Below are 20,043 nucleotides of genomic sequence, written 5' to 3'. Positions count from 1 at the left end.
ATAAATGGATAAAGAAGAAGGGATACACACACACACACACACACACACACACACACACACACACACACAACGGAACACTATTTGGCGGAAAAAAAAAATGAAATCTTGCCATTTACAACAATGTGAATGGACCTAAAAAGCATAATGCTAAGCAAAATAAGTCAGCCAAAGAAAAATACCATATAATTTCACTCATATGTGGAATTTAAGAAACAAAACAAAGAAAAAAGAGAGAAACCAAAACACAGACTCTTAACTATAAAGAACCAACAGAAGATGACTAGAGGGAAGATTGGTGGGGGGAATAGGTGAATAGGTCATGGGGGTTAAAATCAAAGTAGCCCAATGCCATAATATTCTTGCATGAAACATTTTTGGAGCATAATATAAATCTTATATGAGGACAACTTAAATGATACCCCACTGATGACTGGAAAGAACTTTTTTCCATTCTGTATCTGGATAGTCCTTGATTATTTTTCCAATCAGGAAAAATTAATCACTTATTTACAGTCTTATTACACATTGATATTTTCCCCAACTTACTAACAATCAGAACTACAGTCAGTATAGGTTGGCTCTCTACTCTAGTCCTAAAACCCTGAGTTGATGCACATTAAAATGTATTCACTATGAATATTAATAGTCCTTTAGAATTCCATAGCAACACGTTCCTTGGAAAAAACTTTTATTACATTATTACACAGAGTGGTTAGTATGAGAGTGTTGGTTTTCAATCCTATAAAGTCATCTTTCTCACCTTTTAGAATGTAAATACCACACTTATTAAATGTTAATATCTGTATATATATTTGAAATAAATGGCATTCCAATGACATGCAGAAAAGGATGGATTGAAGTGAGATCACTCTAGGAGTTGGAATTGTGAGGTTAAACTATGCAGAAAGCATCTGACTCAGGAGCATTACTGATAGAAGAGGGGAAATATAGGGACAGAGAGACTCTCCAAAGTAACTTGCGTGGGCAAAAATGAGAAAGGAGAATGACATGGGGAAGAAAAAGAAATATGCAATGAGAGATTATTGAACTGAGAGCTTTGGGACAGTTTGTAATTAGGGAATGAGAAGAAATAAGAAGTCAGGTTGACCGGCCCTGAGAGAATAACAGCTCCAACACTTAGTTGCACCCTAGTGCAAATTGCATCCTAGTGTCTGCTTTATTTTTGTGGTCAAATACTTTTCTTAGAAGCACTAGACATATGAGCTCACATACATGCACGCGTTCACGCGCGCACACACGCGCGCGCGCGCACACACACACACACACACACAGTAATAGCAGGAACAGCAGTAAAACTTACTTTTATGTGTCTCATTATTCATAAGTGAATTTGTATCTAGACCTGTTTGCTGAGTCACCATCTTAGGAAGGAGTTCTTTTCAGGTCCGTCACTCGTGGCCTAAAAGAAATTCCCAACTCTGTTCTGAGCTGCGTCGGCAGGATTCTGAAATGTCTTTGTGTTCCTTATACAAGCACAGGGATGAGAGATTATGCCACCCAGGGCAATATCCTGGGTCAGACAGAAGTGTCAGTCACATAAAGGTATGCTGTTCCTGAGTTCTGTAGTTAGGTGGAGTATGAACTTATTCCAGAAGCCAGGACACCCTGGACTCTGGACCTTATATAATCATAAAACATATTTTCGTTGTGATTGTTCACTTACTCGAATACATGCACAATTTATCTTGCCTCTGTCTAGATCTCCAGTGCATTGTTGAATAGACGTGTTAAGGGTGGATATCCTTTTTGTTCCTTAGAGGAAAGATTTGAGACTTTCATCATTTTTTTAAATGTTATTTGTTTTTGAGAGAGACAGAGACAGAGCATGAGCAGGGGAGGGGCAGAGAGAAAGAGAGACAGAATCTGAAGCAGGCTCCAGGCTCTGAGCTATCAGCACAGAACCCCATGCAGGGCTCGAACTCACAAACGGTGAGATCATTACCTGAGCCGAAGTGGGATGCTTAACTGAGCCACCCAGGTGCCCCAAGACTTTCATCATTTAATATGATGTTATTTTATAAATGGCCTTCATCAGTTTGAAAACATTCCCTTCTATTTCTAGTGTATTAAGTGTTTTATTTTGTCTGTTTTAATTAGGAAAAGACATTGGATTTTGTAAAAAAAATTTTTACATCCATTGAGATGGCAATGTGTTTTTTCTCATTCTATTAAATATGGTGTATTATATTGATTGGTTTTTGTATGCTGAGCCAACTCTGCATTTCTAGGGTAAATCCCACTTTGTTATCATGTGTAATCCTTTTAATATGCTGCTGGAGTCAGTTTGCTAATATTTTGTTGAGGATTTTTGCATCTATATTCATAACAGCTACTGGTCTATAGTTTTTGTTTCCTGTAATGCCTTTCTCTGGCTTTGAGATCAGGGTAATCTGGCTTCATAGATTGAATAAAAAGTGTTCCCGAGGAAGATGGCGGCGTAGGAGGACGCTGGGCTCACCGCGCGTCCTGCTGATCACTTAGATTCCACCTACACCTGCCTAAATAACCCAGAAAACCGCCAGAGGATTAGCAGAACAGAGTCACCGGACCCAAGTGCAGACGAGAGGCCCACGGAAGAGGGTAGGAAGGGCGGCGAGGCGGTGCGCGCTCCACGGACTGGCGGGAGGGAGCCGGGGCGGAGGGGCGGCTCGCCGGCCAAGCAGAGCCCCCGAGTCCGGCCTGCAAAAGCGGAGGGGCCTGACGGACTGTGTTCCGACAGCAAGCGCGACTTAGCGTCTGGGAGGTCATAAGTTAACAGCTCTGCTCGGAAAGCGGGAAGGCTGGAGGACAAAGGGAGGGTGAGCTGCGGAGCCCCCGGACGACAGAGCTCAGTTTGGCGGGGAACAAAGGCGCTCTCCAGCGCCATCTCCCCCGCCCATCCCCCAGCCAAAATCCCAAAGGGAACCGGCTCCGGCCAGGGAAATTGCTCGCTCCGCGCGAACACCCAACTCTGTGCTTCTGCGGAGCCAAACCTCCGGCAGCGATCTGACTCCCTCCGGCTGCACAGGGCCCCTCCTGAAGTGGATCACCTAAGGAGAAGCGAGCTAAGCCTGCCCCCCCTGCCGCCGTGCACCTTGCCTTCCCACCCCAGCTAATACGCCAGATCCCCAGCATCACAAGCCTGGCAGTGTGCAAGTAGCCCAGACGGGCCACGCCACCCCACAGTGAATCCCGCCCCTAGGAGAGGGGAAGAGAAGGCACACACCAGTCTGACTGTGGCCCCAGCGGTGGGCTGGGGGCAGACATCAGGTCGGACTGCGGCCCCGCCCACCAACTCCAGTTATACACCACAGCACAGGGGAAGTGCCCTGCAGGCCCTCACCACACCAGGGACTATCCAAAATGACCAAGCGGAAGAATTCCCCCCAGAAGAATCTCCAGGAAATAACAACAGCTAATGAGCTGATCAAAAAGGATTTAAATAATATAACAGAAAGTGAATTTAGAATAATAGTCATAAAATTAATCGCTGGGCTGGAAAACAGCATACAGGACAGCAGAGAATCTCTTGCTACAGACATCAGGGGACTAATGAACAGGCACGAGGAGCTGAAAAACGCTTTAAAGGAAATGGAAAACAAAATGCAAACCGCCACAGCTCGGATGGAAGAGGCAGAGGAGAGAATAGGTGAACTAGAAGATAAAGTTATGGAAAAAGAGGAAGCTGAGAAAAAGAGAGATAAAAAAATCCAGGAGTATGAGGGGAAAATTAGAGAACTAAGTGATACACTAAAAAGAAATAATTTACGCATAATTGGTATCCCAGAGGAGGAAGAGAGAGGGAAAGGTGCTGAAGGGGTACTTGAAGAAATCATAGCTGAGAACTTCCCTGAACTGGGGAAGGAAAAAGGCATTGAAATCCAAGAGGCACAGAGAACTCCCTTCAGACGTAACTTGAATCGATCTTCTGCACGACATATCATAGTGAAACTGGCAAAATACAAGGATAAAGAGAAAATTCTGAAAGCAGCAAGGGGTAAACGTGCCCTCACATATAAAGGGAGACCTATAAGACTCGTGACTGATCTCTCTTTTGAAACTTGGCAGGCCAGAAAGAATTGGCACGAGATTTTCAGGGTGCTAGACAGCAAAAATATGCAGCCAAGAATCCTTTATCCAGCAAGTCTGTCATTTAGAATAGAAGGAGAGATAAAGGTCTTCCCAAACAAACAAAAACTGAAGGAATTTGTCACCACTAAACCAGCCCTACAAGAGATCCTAAGGGGGACCCTGTGAGACAAAGTACCAGAGACATCACTACAAGCATAAAACATACAGACATCACAATGACTCTAAACCCGTATCTTTCTATAATAACACTGAATGTAAATGGATTAAATGCGCCAACCAAAAGACATAGGGTATCAGAATGGATAAAAAAACAAGACCCATCTATTTGCTGTCTACAAGAGACTCATTTTAGACCTGAGGACACCTTTAGATTGAGAGTGAGGGGATGGAGAACTATTTATCATGCTACTGGAAGCCAGAAGAAAGCTGGAGTAGCCATACTTATATCAGACAAACTAGACTTTAAATTAAAGGCTGTAACAAGAGATGAAGAAGGACATTATATAATAGTTACAGGGTCTATCCATCAGGAAGAGCTAACAATTATAAATGTCTATGCGCCGAATACCGGAGCCCCCAAATATATAAAACAATTACTCATAAACAGAAGCAACCTTATTGATAAGAATGTGGTAATTGCTGGGGACTTTAACACCCCACTTACAGAAATGGATAGATCATCTAGACACACGGTCAATAAAGAAACAAGGGCCCTGAATGAGACACTGGATCAGATGGACTTGACAGATCTATTTAGAACTCTGCATCCCAAAGCAACAGAATATACTTTCTTCTCGAGTGCACATGGAACATTCTCCAAGATAGATCATATACTGTGTCACAAATCAGCCCTTCATAAGTTTACAAGAATTGAAATTATACCATGCATACTTTCAGACCACAATGCTATGAAGCTTGAAGTCAACCACAGGAAAAAGTCTGGAAAACCTCCAAAAGCATGGAGGTTAAAGAACACCCTACTCACGAATGAGTGGGTCAACCAGGCAATTAGAGAAGAAATCAAAAAATATATGGAAACAAACGAAAATGAAAATACAACAATCCAAACGCTTTGGGACGCAGCGAAGGCAGTCCTGAGAGGAAAATACATCGCAATCCAGGCCTATCTCAAGAAACAAGAAAAATCCCAAATACAAAATCTAACAGCACACCTAAAGGAAATAGAAGCAGAACAGCAAAGGCAGCCTAAACCCAGCAGAAGAAGAGAAATAATAAAGATCAGAGCAGAAATAAACAATATAGAATCTAAAAAAACTGTAGAGCAGATCAACGAAACCAAGAGTTGGTTTTTTGAAAAAATAAACAAAATTGACAAACCTCTAGCCAGGCTTCTCAAAAAGAAAAGGGAGATGACCCAAATAGATAAAATCATGAATGAAAATGGAATTATTACAACCAATCCCTCAGAGATACAAACAATTATCAGGGAATACTATGAAAAATTATATGCCAACAAATTGGACAACCTGGAAGAAATGGACAAATTCCTGAACACCCACACTCTTCCAAAACTCAATCAGGAGGAAATAGAAAGCTTGAACAGACCCATCACCAGCGAAGAAATTGAATCGGTTATCAAAAATCTCCCAACAAATAAGAGTCCAGGACCAGATGGCTTCCCAGGGGAGTTCTACCAGACGTTTAAAGCAGAGATAATACCTATCCTTCTCAAGCTATTCCAAGAAATAGAAAGGGAAGGAAAACTTCCAGACTCATTCTATGAAGCCAGTATTACTTTGATTCCTAAACCAGACAGAGACCCAGTAAAAAAAGAGAACTACAGGCCAATATCCCTGATGAATATGGATGCCAAAATTCTCAATAAGATACTAGCAAATCGAATTCAACAGCATATAAAAAGAATTATTCACCATGATCAAGTGGGATTCATTCCTGGGATGCAGGGCTGGTTCAACATTCGCAAATCAATCAACGTGATACATCACATTAACAAAAAAAAAGAGAAGAACCATATGATCCTGTCAATCGATGCAGAAAAGGCCTTTGATAAAATCCAGCACCCTTTCTTAATAAAAACCCTTGAGAAAGTCGGGATAGAAGGAACATACTTAAAGATCATAAAAGCCATTTATGAAAAGCCCACAGCTAACATCATCCTCAACGGGGAAAAACTGAGAGCTTTTTCCCTGAGATCAGGAACACGACAGGGATGCCCACTCTCACCGTTGTTATTTAACATAGTGCTGGAAGTTCTAGCATCAGCAATCAGACAACAAAAGGAAATCAAAGGCATCAAAATTGGCAAAGATGAAGTCAAGCTTTCGCTTTTTGCAGATGACATGATATTATACATGGAAAATCCGATAGACTCCACCAAAAGTCTGCTAGAACTGATACATGAATTCAGCAAAGTTGCAGGATACAAAATCAATGTACAGAAATCAGTTGCATTCTTATACACTAACAATGAAGCAACAGAAAGACAAATAAAGAAACTGATCCCATTCACAATTGCACCAAAAAGCATAAAATACCTAGGAATAAATCTAACCAAAGATGTAAAGGATCTGTATGCTGAAAATTATAGAAAGCTTATGAAGGTAATTGAAGAAGATTTAAAGAAATGGAAAGACATTCCCTGCTCATGGATTGGAAAAATAAATATTGTCAAAATGTCAATACTACCCAAAGCTATCTACACATTCAATGCAATCCCAATCAAAATTGCACCAGCATTCTTCTCGAAACTAGAACAAGCAATCCTAAAATTCATATGGAACCACAAAAGGCCCCGAATAGCCAAAGGAATTTTGAAGAAGAAGACCAAAGCAGGAGGCATCACAATCCCAGACTTCAGCCTCTACTACAAAGCTGTCATCATCAAGACAGCATGGTATTGGCACAAAAACAGACACACAGACCAATGGAATAGAATAGAAACCCCAGAACTAGACCCACAAACATATGGCCAACTCATCTTTGACAAAGCAGGAAAGAACATCCAATGGAAAAAAGACAGCCTCTTTAACAAATGGTGCTGGGAGAACTGGACAGCAACATGCAGAAGGTTGAAACTAGACCACTTTCTCACACCATTTACAAAAATAAACTCAAAATGGATAAAGGACCTAAATGTGAGACAGGAAACCATCAGAACCTTAGAGGAGAAAGCAGGAAAAGACCTCTCTGACCTCAGCCGTAGCAATCTCTTACTCGACACATCCCCAAAGGCAAGGGAATTAAAAGCAAAAGTGAATTACTGGGACCTTATGAAGATAAAAAGCTTCTGCACAGCAAAGGAAACAACCAACAAAACTAAAAGGCAACCAACGGAATGGGAAAAGATATTTGCAAATGACATATCGGACAAAGGGCTAGTATCTAAAATCTATAAAGAGCTCACCAAACTCCACACCCGAAAAACAAATAACCCAGTGAAGAAATGGGCAGAAAACATGAATAGACACTTCTCTAAAGAAGACATCCAGATGGCCAACAGGCACATGAAAAGATGTTCAGCGTCGCTCCTTATCAGGGAAATACAAATCAAAACCACACTCAGGTATCACCTCACGCCAGTCAGAGTGGCCAAAATGAACAAATCAGGAGACTATAGATGCTGGAGAGGATGTGGAGAAACGGGAACCCTCTTGCACTGTTGGTGGGAATGCAAATTGGTGCAGCCGCTCTGGAAAACAGTGTGGAGGTTCCTCAGAAAATTAAAAATAGACCTACCCTATGACCCAGCAATAGCACTGCTAGGAATCTACCCAAGGGATACAGGAGTACTGATGCATAGGGGCACTTGTACCCCAATGTTCATAGCAGCACTCTCAACAATAGCCAAATTATGGAAAGAGCCTAAATGTCCATCAACTGATGAATGGATAAAGAAATTGTGGTTTATATACACAATGGAATACTACGTGGCAATGAGAAAAAATGAAATATGGCCTTTTGTAGCAACGTGGATGGAACTGGAGAGTGTGATGCTAAGTGAAATAAGCCATACAGAGAAAGACAGATACCATATGTTTTCACTCTTATGTGGATCCTGAGAAACTCAACAGGAACCCATGGGGGAGGGGAAGGGAGAAAAAAAAAAAAAGACGTTAGAGTGGGAGAGAGCCAAAGCATAAGAGACTGTTAAAAACTGAGAACAAACTGAGGGTTGATGGGGGGTGGGAGGGAGGGGCGGGTGGGTGATGGGTATTGAGGAGGGCACCTTTTGGGATGAGCACTGGGTGTTGTATGGAAACCAATTTGGCAATAAACTTAAAAAAAAAAAAAAAAAAAAAAAAAAAAAAAAAAAAAAAAAAAGTGTTCCCACCTTTTCTGTTTTTTGGAAGAGTTTGAGAAAGATTGGTGTTGATGTTTCTTCAAAACTTTGGTCGAATTCACTAGTGAAATCATCTAGGCTGGGCTTTTTTTTTTCTTTGATAGTTTTTTAAATATGAACTTGAGGGGCGCCTGGGTGGCGCAGTCGGTTAAGCGTCCGACTTCAGCCAGGTCACAATCTCGCGGTCCGTGAGTTCGAGCCCCGCGTCAGGCTCTGGGCTGATGGCTCAGAGCCTGGAGCCTGTTTCCGATTCTGTGACTCCCTCTCTCTCTGCCCCTCCCCCGTTCATGCTCTGTCTCTCTCTGTCCCAAAAATAAATAAAAAATGTTGAAAAAAAATTTTAAATATGAACTTGATCTATTATTATAGGCATATCCATATTTTCCATTTCTTCTGGAGTCACTTTAGTAGTTTGTTTCTAAGAATTCATTTCATTTAGTTTATCTGATCTAGTTTATCAGCATTTGTTCATAGTATTCCTTTATAATCGTTCCTGTTCTGTAAGGCTTATAGTAATGTCTCTTCCTTCTTTCCTGATTTTAGTGTTTTGGGTCATCTATTTTTTGCCAAATGTTTATCACTTCTGCTGATCTTCAGAAAACCAGCTTCTGGTTTCATTATTTTCTCTATTGTTTTTCTATTCTTCTGTTGTCTCTTCACTCTAATATTTATTATTTCCTTCTTTCTGTTTGCTCTTAGTATGTTCTTTTATTTCCCAGTGTCTTAAGGTAGAATTTTAGGGTATTGGTTTGAGATCTTATTTTTTTTCCTTTTTAATGTAGCTGTTTATAGCTATAAATTTCTCTCTTGGCTCTGTTTTCACGACATACCTTAAGTTTTGGTGTTTTTCATTTTAATTTTTGTTCATATCAAAGTATTTCCTAACTTCTTGTGACTTTGATTCATGGGTTCTTTATGAGTGTGTTGTTTAATTCCCACATATTTGTAAGTTTCCTGAATTTTATTTTGATACTTATTTTTAATTTAATTTCATTGCAAAAAAGAACATATTTTTACGACTTTAATTTTTTACATTTATTAAGACTGTTTCTAACATATTTTCTATCTTGTAAATGTGTATTCTGCTGTTGTCGGGTGGGGTGTTCTATAGATGTCTATTATGTCCAGTTGGTTTATAAAGTCTTCTATTTCCGTATTATAATTAAACTAGTTGTTTTATCTATCTATTGAAAGTGGAACATGGAAATCTCCAATTATTATTGTTGAACAATTTCTCCCCTTGATCCTGTCAGTTTCTCCTTCGTGTATTTTGGGGCTCAATTGTTAGGTACATATATGTTTATAATTGCTATATCTTATTTATGGACTGATGCTCTTTCATTATATAATGTTTTTCTTTATCTCTTGTAACAATGTTTGCCTTAAGGTATATTAAACTGTGATATTAGTATCACCACTCTAGCTCTCCTTCATTTATTGTTCACATGGTCTTTTATTTTCAATCTATTTATGTCCTTGAATATAAAGTGAGTCTTTTATTGAAAATATGTAATTATATCATGTTTTTTTAAAATTTTTTTTAACGTTTATTTTTTTATTTTTGAGACAGAGACAGAGCATGAATGGGAAGCGCCAGAGAGAAAGGGAGACACAGAATCTGAAACAGGCTCCAGGCTCTGAGCTGTCAGCACAGAGCCCGACGCGGGACTCAAACTCACAGACCTCGAGATCATGACCTGAGCCGAAGTCCGACGCTTAACCGACTGAGCCACCCAGGCGCCCTGACATGTTTTTAAATCCTTTCTGCCAGTCTGCCTTTTATTGAAGAGTATAATCATCTACGTTTTATGTAATTACTAATAAAAAAGACCTGCAATTTTGCCTTTTCTTCTGTGTGTCTTATTTTCCCCATCAATGCCTCTATTTATGCCTTCTTTGTGTACAAATGATATTGTCTAATGTGCCATTTTAGTTCTTTTTTGTTGTTGTTATCATGTTGTATAATTTTAGCCTATGTTGGTAGTTATTTCACTGAGAACTACAACTAACCTGTTAACTTATAAAAGTCTGATTTATATTAACAGCAATTTGATCTCAATAGTATAAAAAAATTGAGGTCCTCCACCCCTTTTATGCTGTTATCATGGCAAATTATATCTTTATGCATTATATGCCCATCAATTTAATTTATATTTATTGTTTTATGCAGCTGCTTTTTAAATCAGATAGGAAAAATGAATTATAAGCAAAAATACATATATATTTGTCTTAAATTTACCTATGTAGTTAATTTTACCAGTGTTATTTATTTCTTTATATAGATTTGAATCACTGTCTAGTATCCTATCATTTTAGCATTTTTGTGTGTGGGGGATAGACCTATTAGCATCTAACACTCTCAGTTTTTGTAGATGTGAATATGTCTTGGTTTGTCTCTCATTTTTTGAAGAATAGTTTTGCTGGATATAAAATTTTTGCTTGAAAAGTTTTTGCTTTTAGCTCTTCAAGTATGTCATTCCACTGCTTGTGACTTCCATAGTTTCTTCTTTTTCTTTAAAACTTTTTTTAACATTTATTTATTTTTGAGAGACAGAGCAGGAGCAGGGGAGGGACAGAGAATGGGAGATACGGAATCTGAAGCAGGCTCCAGGCTTTGAACTGTCAGCACAGAGCCTGATGTGAGACTTGAACCCACAAACTGTGAGATCATGACCTTAGCGGAAGTCAGATGCTTAACCGACTGAGCCACCCAGGCACCCTATGGCCTCCATAGCTTCTGATGAGAAATAAGCTGGTAATTTTATAGATGATCACTTCCCCATTGTGAGTCATTTCATTATTACTGCTGTGAAAATATTATTTTTATGTTTGTTTTTTTAATTTCAGCAGTTTATGATGAGTTTATCCTATTTAGAGTTTGTTCAGCCTTTTGAATGTGTAGATTAAAATTTTTCATCAAATTTTGAATGGTTTTGGTCACTAGTCTTTCAAATATTATTTATGCTCCTTTCTTTTCTCCTCTACTTCTGGAAGTCCCATTATATTTATTGATATACTTGATGGTTTCAGACATTTCTCTTTGGCTCTGTTGATTATTATTTTTTTTCTTTTTGTTCTTCAGACTGGTTAATCTCAACTGGCCCACTTTTAAATTCACTGATTGTGTTATACCTTCCGAAACCTGATGTTGAGTCTCTCTAGTAAATTATTTCAACTATTCCAGAATTTCTGTTTCTTTTTCATAATTTCTCTTTACTGATATTCTCAAATTAGTGAGACATCATTCTTATAATTTTCTTTAGCACTATAGACATGCTGTACTTTAGAGTTTTTATCTACCCTTTATTGGTGGCTTAAGCTTTGAAACCACAGAAGAAAATTTGAAGAACTACTACCAGCAATGGGGAAAACTTACAGATTGTGTGGTCATGAGTGATCCTGTGAGCAAAAGATCAAGAGGATTTGGTTTTGTAACTTTTTCTTCTGTGACTGAGGTTGATGCTGCCATGGCTGCAAGACCTCATTCAATTGATGGGAGAGTGGTTGAGCCAAAATATGCCATTGCAAAAGAAGAGGAAACTGGAAAACCAGGGGCTCATGTAACTGTAAAGGAGCTGTTTTTTGGTGGAACTAATGAAGACAGTGAGGGATATCATCTTAGAGATTACTTCAAGAAATATGGAAAGATTGATACCATTGATATAATTACTGATAGGCAGTATTGAAAGAAAAGATGCTTTGGATTTGTTACTTTTGATGATCATGATCCTGTGACTAAGATTGTGTTGCAGGGGCACCTGGGTGGCTCAGTTGGTTAAGCATCCGACTTCAGCTCAGGTCATGATCTCATGGCTCGTGGGTTCGAGCCCTGCATCGGGCTCTGTGCTGACAGCTCAGAGCCTGAAGCCTGTTTCAGATTCTGTGTGTGTCTCTTTCTCTGCCCCTCCCTCACTTACACTCTGTCTCCCTCTGTCTCAAAAATAAATAAACGTTAAAAAAAAAGAATGTGTTATAGAAATATTATACCATCAGTGGTCATAATGCAAAAGTAAGAAAGGTTTTGTGTAGACAAGAAATGCAGGAAGGCCAAAGTTCTAGAAGTGGAAGAGGAGGAAACTTTGGTTTTGGAGATTCTCCTGGGGGTGGTAGAAATTTTGGACAAGGACCAGGAAATAATTTTAGGGGAGGATCTGATGCATATGAAGTGGTTGTGGATTTGGGGATGGTTGTAATGGGTATGGAAGAGAACCAACAGGTGGCAATTTTAGAGGTAGCCCTGGTTATGGATGAGGAAGAAGAAGATATGGTGGTGGGGGACCTGGATGTAGCAACCAGGATGGGGGCTATAGAGGTGGTTATGACAACTGTGGAGGAGGAAATTATGGAAGTGGAAATTACAATGGTTTTGGAAATTATACCTAGTAACCTTGTAACTATGGTCCAATGAAAGTGGAATCTTTGGTGGTACCAGGAACATGTGAGGCCATATGGTGGAGGCAACTATGGTCCTAGAGGCAACTATGGTCCTACAGGCAGTGGAGGAAGTGGGGGTTATGGGGGAAGAAGTCAAAATTCAGCTTCTTCCTATTTGCCATGGGCTTCACTATATAAATAGGAGAGAATGAAAGCTCTCAGAATTAACAGAACAGCTTCAGGTTATTGAAATAACAATGTTAAGGAAACTCTTATCTCAGTCATGCATAAATATGCAGTGATATGGCAGAAGAGACCAGAGCAGATGCAGAGAGCCATTTTGTGAATGGATTGAATTATTTAATACCATTACCCTACTGTGGAAGAAGAATTGCTTTAAAAAAATATTCCTTTGAGACAGTCTCTTAGCTTTATAATTATTATTTCTTTCTAGTGGTTTTTGTAAGAGTATAGAAACACTCTTTTTTGATAGTGTTAAATTTGTCAGTTTCAGATGACATGTAAAATCTTTTTAAAGATTTTTCTCAAGGTTTTGAAAAGCTATTAGGATTATGGTATAATAAGGCATAACATTTTTCCTTAAAAAACATTGTAAGTGAATGGGTACAGTTGAGAGGCTGTTGTACATTTATACTTTAATAAAATAATTCTAAATGAAAAGAAAATAAAGTTTTTACCTACCAAATCGAATGTCTGGATTTCCTCAGGAATATTTTCTATTGAGTTTTTGTTTTTCCTGTGTATTATTTTTTGGGTTTTTTTTCAATATATGAAATTTATTGTCAAATTGGTTTCCTTACAACACCCACTGCTCATCCCAAAAGGTGCCCTGTTCAATATCCATCACCCACCCTCCCCTCCCTCCCACCCCCCATCAACCCTCAGTTTGTTCTCAGTTTTTAACAGTCTCTTATGCTTTGGCTCTCTCCCACCCTAACCCCTTTTTTTTTCCTTCCCCTCCCCATGGGTTTCTGTTAAGTTTCTCAGGATCCACATAAGAGTGAAACCATATGGTATCTGTCTTTCTCTGTATGGCTTATTTCACTCAGCATAACAGTCTCCAGTTCCATCCACGTTGCTACAAAGGGCCATATTTCATTCTTTCTCATTGCCACGTAGTACTCCATTGTATATATAAACCACAATTTCTTTCTCCATTCATCAGTTGATGGACATTTAGGCTCTTTCCATAATTTGGCTATTGTTGAGAGTGCTGCTATAAACATTGGGGTACAAGTGCCCCTATGCATCAGTACTCCTGTATCCTTTGGGTAAATTCCTAGCAGTGCTACCCCTGGGTCATAGGGTAGGTCTATTTTTAATTTTCTGAGGAACCTCCACACTGTTTTCCAGAGTGGCTGCACCAATTTGCATTCCCACCAACAGTGCAAGAGGGTTCCCGTTTCTCCACATCCTCTCCAGCATCTATAGGCTCCTAATTTGTTCATTTTGGCCACTCTGACTGGCGTGAGGTGATATCTGAGTGTGGTTTTGATTTGTATTTCCCTGATGAGGAACGACGTTGAGCATCTTTTCATGTGCCTGTTGGCCATCCGGATGTCTTCTTTAGAGAAGTGTCTATTCATGTTTTCTGCCCGTTTCTTCACTGGGTTATTTGTTTTTCGGGTGTGGAGTTTTGTGAGCTCTTTATAGATTTTGGATACTAGCCCTTTGTCCGATATGTCATTTGCAAATATCTTTTCCCATTCCATTGGTTGCCTTTTAGTTTTGTTGGTTGTTTCCTTTGCTGTGCAGAAGCTTTTTATCTTCATGAGGTCCTGGTAGTTCATTTTTGCTTTTAATTCCCTTGCCTTTGGGGATGTGTCAAGTAAGAAATTGCTACGGCTGAGGTCAGAGAGGTCTTTTCCTGGTTTCTCCTCTAGGGTTTTGATGGTTTCCTGTCTCACATTCAGGTCCTTTATCCATTTTGAGTTTATTTTTGTAAATGGTGTGAGAAAGTGGTCTAGTTTCAATCTTCTGCATGTTGCTGTCCAGTTCTCCCAGCACCATTTGTTAAAGAGACTTTTTTTTTTCCATTGGATGTTCTTTCCTGCTTTATCAAAGATTAGTTGGCCATAGGTTTGTGGGTCTATTTCTGGGGTTTCTATTCTATTCCATTGGTCTATGTGTCTGTTTTTGTGTCAATACCATGCTGTCTTGATGATGACAGCTTTGTAGTAGAGGCTGAAGTCTGGGATTGTGATGCCTCCTGCTTTGGTCTTTTTCTTCAAAATTACTTTGGCTATTCGGGGCCTTTTGTGGTTCCATATGAATTTTAGGATTGCTTGTTCTTGTTTCGAGAAGAATGCTGGTGCAATTTTGATTGGGATTGCATTGAATGTGTAGATAGCTTTGGGTAGTATTGACATTTTGGCAATATTTATTCTTCCAATCCATGAGCACGGAATGTTTTTCCATTTCTTTATATCTTCTTCAATTTCCTTCATAAGCTTTCTATAGTTTTCAGCATACAGATCTTTTACATCTTTGGTTAGATTTATTCCTAGGTATTTTATGCTTCTTGGTGCAATTGTGAATGGGAACAGTTTCTTTATTTGTCTTTCTGTTGCTTCATTATTAATGTATAAGAATGCAACTGATTTCTGTACATTGATTTTGTATCCTGCAACTTTGCTGAATTCATGGATCAGTTCTAGCAGACTTTTGGTGGAATCTATCGGATTTTCCATGTATAATATCATGTGATCTGCAAAAAGTGAAAGCTTAACTTCATCTTTGCCAATTTTGATGCCTTTGATTTCCTTTTGTTGTCTGATTGCTGATGCTAGCACTTCCAACACTATGTTAAACAACAGCGGTGAGAGTGGGCATCCCTGTCGTGTTCCTGATCTCAGGGAAAAAGCTCTCAGTTTTTCCCCGTTGAGGATGATGTTAGCTGTGGGCTTTTCATAAATGGCTTTTATGATCTTTAAGTATGTTCCTTCTATCCCGACTTTCTCAAGGGTTTTTATTAAGAAAGGGTGCTGGATTTTGTCAAAGACCTTTTCTGCATCGATTGACAGGATCATATGGTTCTTCTCTTTTTTTTTGTTAATGTGATGTATCACGTTGATTGATTTGCGAATGTTGAACCAGCCCTGAATCCCAGGAATGAATCCCACTTGATCATGGTGAATAATTCTTTTTATATGCTGTTGAATTCGATTTGCTACTATCTTATTGAGAATTTTTGCATCCATATTCATCAGGGATATTGGCCTATAGTTCTTTTTTTAATGGGTCTCTGTCTGGTTTAGGAATCAAAGTAATACTGACTTCATAGAATGAGTCTGGAAGTTTTCCTTCCCTTTCTATTTTTTGGAATAGCTTGAGAAGGGTAGGTATTATCTCTGCTTTAAACGTCTGGTAGAACTCCCCTGGGAAGCCATCTGCTCCTGGACTCTTATTTGTTGGGAGATTTTTGATGACTGATTCCCTTTCTTCGCTGGTTATGGGTCTGTTCAAGCTTTCTATTTCCTCCTGATTGAGTTTTGGAAGAGTTTGGGTGTTTAGGAATTTGTCCATTGCTTCCAGGTTGTCCAGTTTGTTGGCATATAATTTTTCATAGTATTCCCTGATAATTGCTTGTATCTCTGAGGGATTGGTTGTAATAATTCCATTTTCATTCATGATTTTATCTATTTGGGTCATCTCCCTTTTCTTTTTGAGAAGCCTGGCTAGAGGTTTGTCAATTTTGTTTATTTTTTCAAAAAACCAACTCTTGGTTTCGTTGATCTGCTCTACAGTTCTTTTAGATTCTATATTGTTTATTTCTGCTCTGATCTTTATTATTTCTCTTCTTCTGCTGGGCTTAGGCTGTCTTTGCTATTCTGCTTCTATTTCCTTTAGGTGTGCTGTTAGATTTTTGTATTTGGGATTTTTCTTGTTTCTTGAGATAGGCCTGGATTACAATGTATTTTCCTCTCAGGACTGCCTTCACTGCATCCCAATGCATTTGGATTGTTGTATTTTCATTTCTTCTCTAATTGCCTGGTTGACCCATTCATTCTTTAGTAGGGTGTTCTTTAACCTCCATGCTTGGAGGTTTTCCAGACTTTTTCCTGTGGTTGATTTCAAGCTTCATAGCATTGTGGTCTGAAAGTATGCATGGTATGATTTCAAGTCTTGTATACTTATGAAGGGCTGTTTTGTGACCCAGTATGTGATCTATCTTGGAGAATGTTCCATGTGCACTTGAGAAGAAAGTCTATTCTGTTGCTTTGGGATGCAGAGTTCTAAATATATCTGTCAAGTCCATCTGATCCAGTGTATCATTCAGGGCCCTTGTTTCTTTATTGACCATGTGTCTAGATGATCTATCCATTTCTGTAAGTGGGGTGTTAAAGTCCCCTGCAATTACCACATTCTTATCAATAAGGTTGCTTATGTTTGTGAGTTATTGTTTTATATATTTGGGGGCTCCCGTATTTGGCGCATAGATATTTATAATTGTTAGCTCTTCCTGATGGATAGACCCTGTAATTATTATATAATGCCCTTCTTCATCTCTTGTTACAGCCTTTAATTTAAAGTCTAGTTTGTCTGATAGAAGTATGGCTACTCCAGCTTTCTTTTGACTTCCAGTGGCATGAAAAATAGTTCTCCATCCCCTCACTTTCAATCTGAAGGTGTCTTCAGGTCTAAAATGAATCTCTTGTAGACAGCAAATAGATGGTTCTTGTTTTTTTTATCCATTCTGATACCCTATGTCTTTTGGTTGGCACATTTAGTCCATTTACACTCAGTGTTATTATAGAAAGATACGGGTTTAGAGTCATTGTGATGTCTGTAAGGTTTCATGCTTGTAGCGATGTCTCTGGTACTTTGTCTCACAGGATCCCCCTTAGGGTCTCTTGTAGGGCTTGTTTAGTGGTGAGGAATTCCTTCAGTTTTTATTTGTTTGGGAAGACCTTTATCTCTCCTTCTATTCTAAATGACAGACTTGCTGGATAAAGGATTCTCGGCTGCATATTTTTTCTGTTCATCACATTGAAGATCTTCTGCCATTCCTTTCTGGCCTGCCAAGTTTCAGTAGAGAGATCGGTCACGGGTCTTATAGGTCTCCCTTTATATGTTAGAGCGTGTTTATCCCTTGCTGCTTTCAGAATTTTCTCTTTATCCTTGTATTTTGCCAGTTTCACTATGATATGTCGTGCAGAAGATCGATTCAAGTTACGTTTGAAGGGAGTTCTCTGTGCCTCTTGGGTTTCAATGCCTTTTCCTTCCCCAGATCAGGGAAGTTCTCAGCTATGATTTCTTCAAGTACACCTTCAGCACCTTTCCCTCTCTCTTCCTCCTCTGGAATACCAATTATGAGTAGATTATTTCTCTTTAGTGCATTACTTAGTTCTCTAATTTTCCCCTCATACTCCTGGATTTTTTTATCTCTCTTTTTCTCAGCGTCTTCTGTTTCCATAATTTTATCTTCTAGTTCACCTATTCTCTCCTTTGCCTCTTCAATCAGAGCTGTGGTTGTCTCCATTTTATTTTGCAGCTCATTGATAGCATTTTTTAGCTCCTCCTGGCTGTTCCTTAGTCCCTTGATCTCTGTAGCAATAGTTTCTCTGCTGTCCTTTATACTGTTTTCAAGCCTAGTGATTAATTTTATGACTATTATTCTAAATTCACTTTCTGTTATATTGTTTAAATCGTTTTTGATCAGTTCATTAGCTGTCGTTATTTCCGGGACTTTTTTTGAGGGGAATTCTTCTGTTTCGTCTCTTTGCATAGTCCCTGGAGTGGTGGGGAACTGCGGGCACTTCCCCTGTGCTGTCTTGAATAACTTGCATTGGTGTGCAGGGCCGCAGTCAGACCTGATGTCTGCCCCCAGCCCACAGCTGGTCCCACAGTCAGACTGGTGTGTGCCTTCTCTTCCCCTCTCCTAGGGGCAGGATTCACTGTGGGGTGGCATGGCCCATCTGGGCTACTTGGACACTGCCAGGCTTGTGGTGCTGGGGATCTGGCATATTAGCTGGGTGGATCGGCAAGGTGCACAGGGGCGGGAGGGGCAGGCTCAGCTCGCTTTTCCTTGAGAGATTCGCTTCACTTTGGGAGGGGCCCTGGGGCACCGGGAGGGAGTCAGACCCACCGGAGGGATGGATCCGCAGAAGCACAGTGTTGGGGGTTTGCGCGGTGAAAGCAAGTTCCCTGGCAGGAACTGGTTCCCTTTGGGATTTTGGCTGGGGGATGGGCGAGGGAGATGGCGCTGGTGACCGCCTTTGTTCCCCGTCAAGCTGTGCTCTGTTGTCCAGGGCTCAACAACTCTCCCTCCGTCATTCTCCAGCACTCCCATTCTCCGAGCAGAGCTGTTAACTTATAACCTTCCAGATGTCAAATCCCACTTGCTGTCAGAACACACTCTGTCCCGCCCCCTGCGCTTTTGCAAGCCAGACCCAGTGGCTCTGCTTTGCCGGCGGGCTGCCCCTCCATCCTGGCTCCCTCCTGCCAGTCCTTGTAGTGCCCACTGCCTCTCCGCCCTTCCTACCCTCTTCCGTGGACCTCTCGTCTACGCTTGCCTCTGGAGAATCCGTGCTGCTAGTCTTCTGGTGATTTTCTGGGTTATTTAGGCAGGTGCGGGTTGAATTTAAGTGATCCGCAGGACGCAGTGAGCTCAGCGTCCTCCTAAGCCGCCATCATCCCAGAAGCCTTTTCCTGTGTATTGACAACTTTCTGTTTCTTACCCTGCTTCATGATTCTTCATTGAAAACTAGACATTTGGAATATTATGATGTTTCAATTCTTGAAGTCAGATTCCTTCCGTGCCTATGGGCTGTTTTTGTTGCTGCTTGTTGTAGTTGTGTATTTATTTAAATCCTTTTGTGACCTAATTCCTTAAATTTGCATGTTTTGTTTACTATAGCCTTGAAGTCTCTGTTCAGTTTGCTTATTCATTATCTAGTGATTGCACAGAGAAAATTTTTGGCACCAACAGCAAATTCCAGTCTTTGACAAGAGGCTGTATATGTATGTTGATACACACCTTAAGTGCTGAGCCAGGCAGTTTACAACACTACCTTGTTCCTACTTTCTGCTTGCACAGAACCTTCCGGGTCAGCAATAGGTGAAAGATTAGATTTTCTTTTTCAGGTCTTTTCTGTGCATACACACAGCTATGTGTAGTTCTTAACTGAGCCTGCACATAGTTGTCCAGATTCCCAGGACTACATGGGAGCTTTTGAAAGCCTTTATGCACATTTCATTCCTCCAACTTTATCCATTTCCTTCTGTAGGCCTGG

General features: G+C 40.0%; 1 pseudogene; it reads left to right on the top strand.

The window, feature by feature from the left end:
* Positions 1-8,325: 8,325 nt before the first annotated feature.
* On the top strand, positions 8,326-12,989 carry LOC124529198 (heterogeneous nuclear ribonucleoproteins A2/B1-like; annotated as a pseudogene).
* The last annotated feature ends 7,054 nt before the right edge of the window (positions 12,990-20,043 follow it).

This window comes from Lynx rufus, unplaced genomic scaffold (genome assembly GCF_022079265.1).
Source record: "Lynx rufus isolate CCGP_SWC_20201006 ecotype Redwood Valley unplaced genomic scaffold, mLynRuf1.p SCAF_6, whole genome shotgun sequence".
NCBI classification, from domain to species: Eukaryota; Metazoa; Chordata; class Mammalia; order Carnivora; family Felidae; genus Lynx; species Lynx rufus.
The sequence above is the reverse complement of the archived record's forward strand: the minus strand, read 5'-3'. Positions and strand labels throughout refer to the sequence as shown.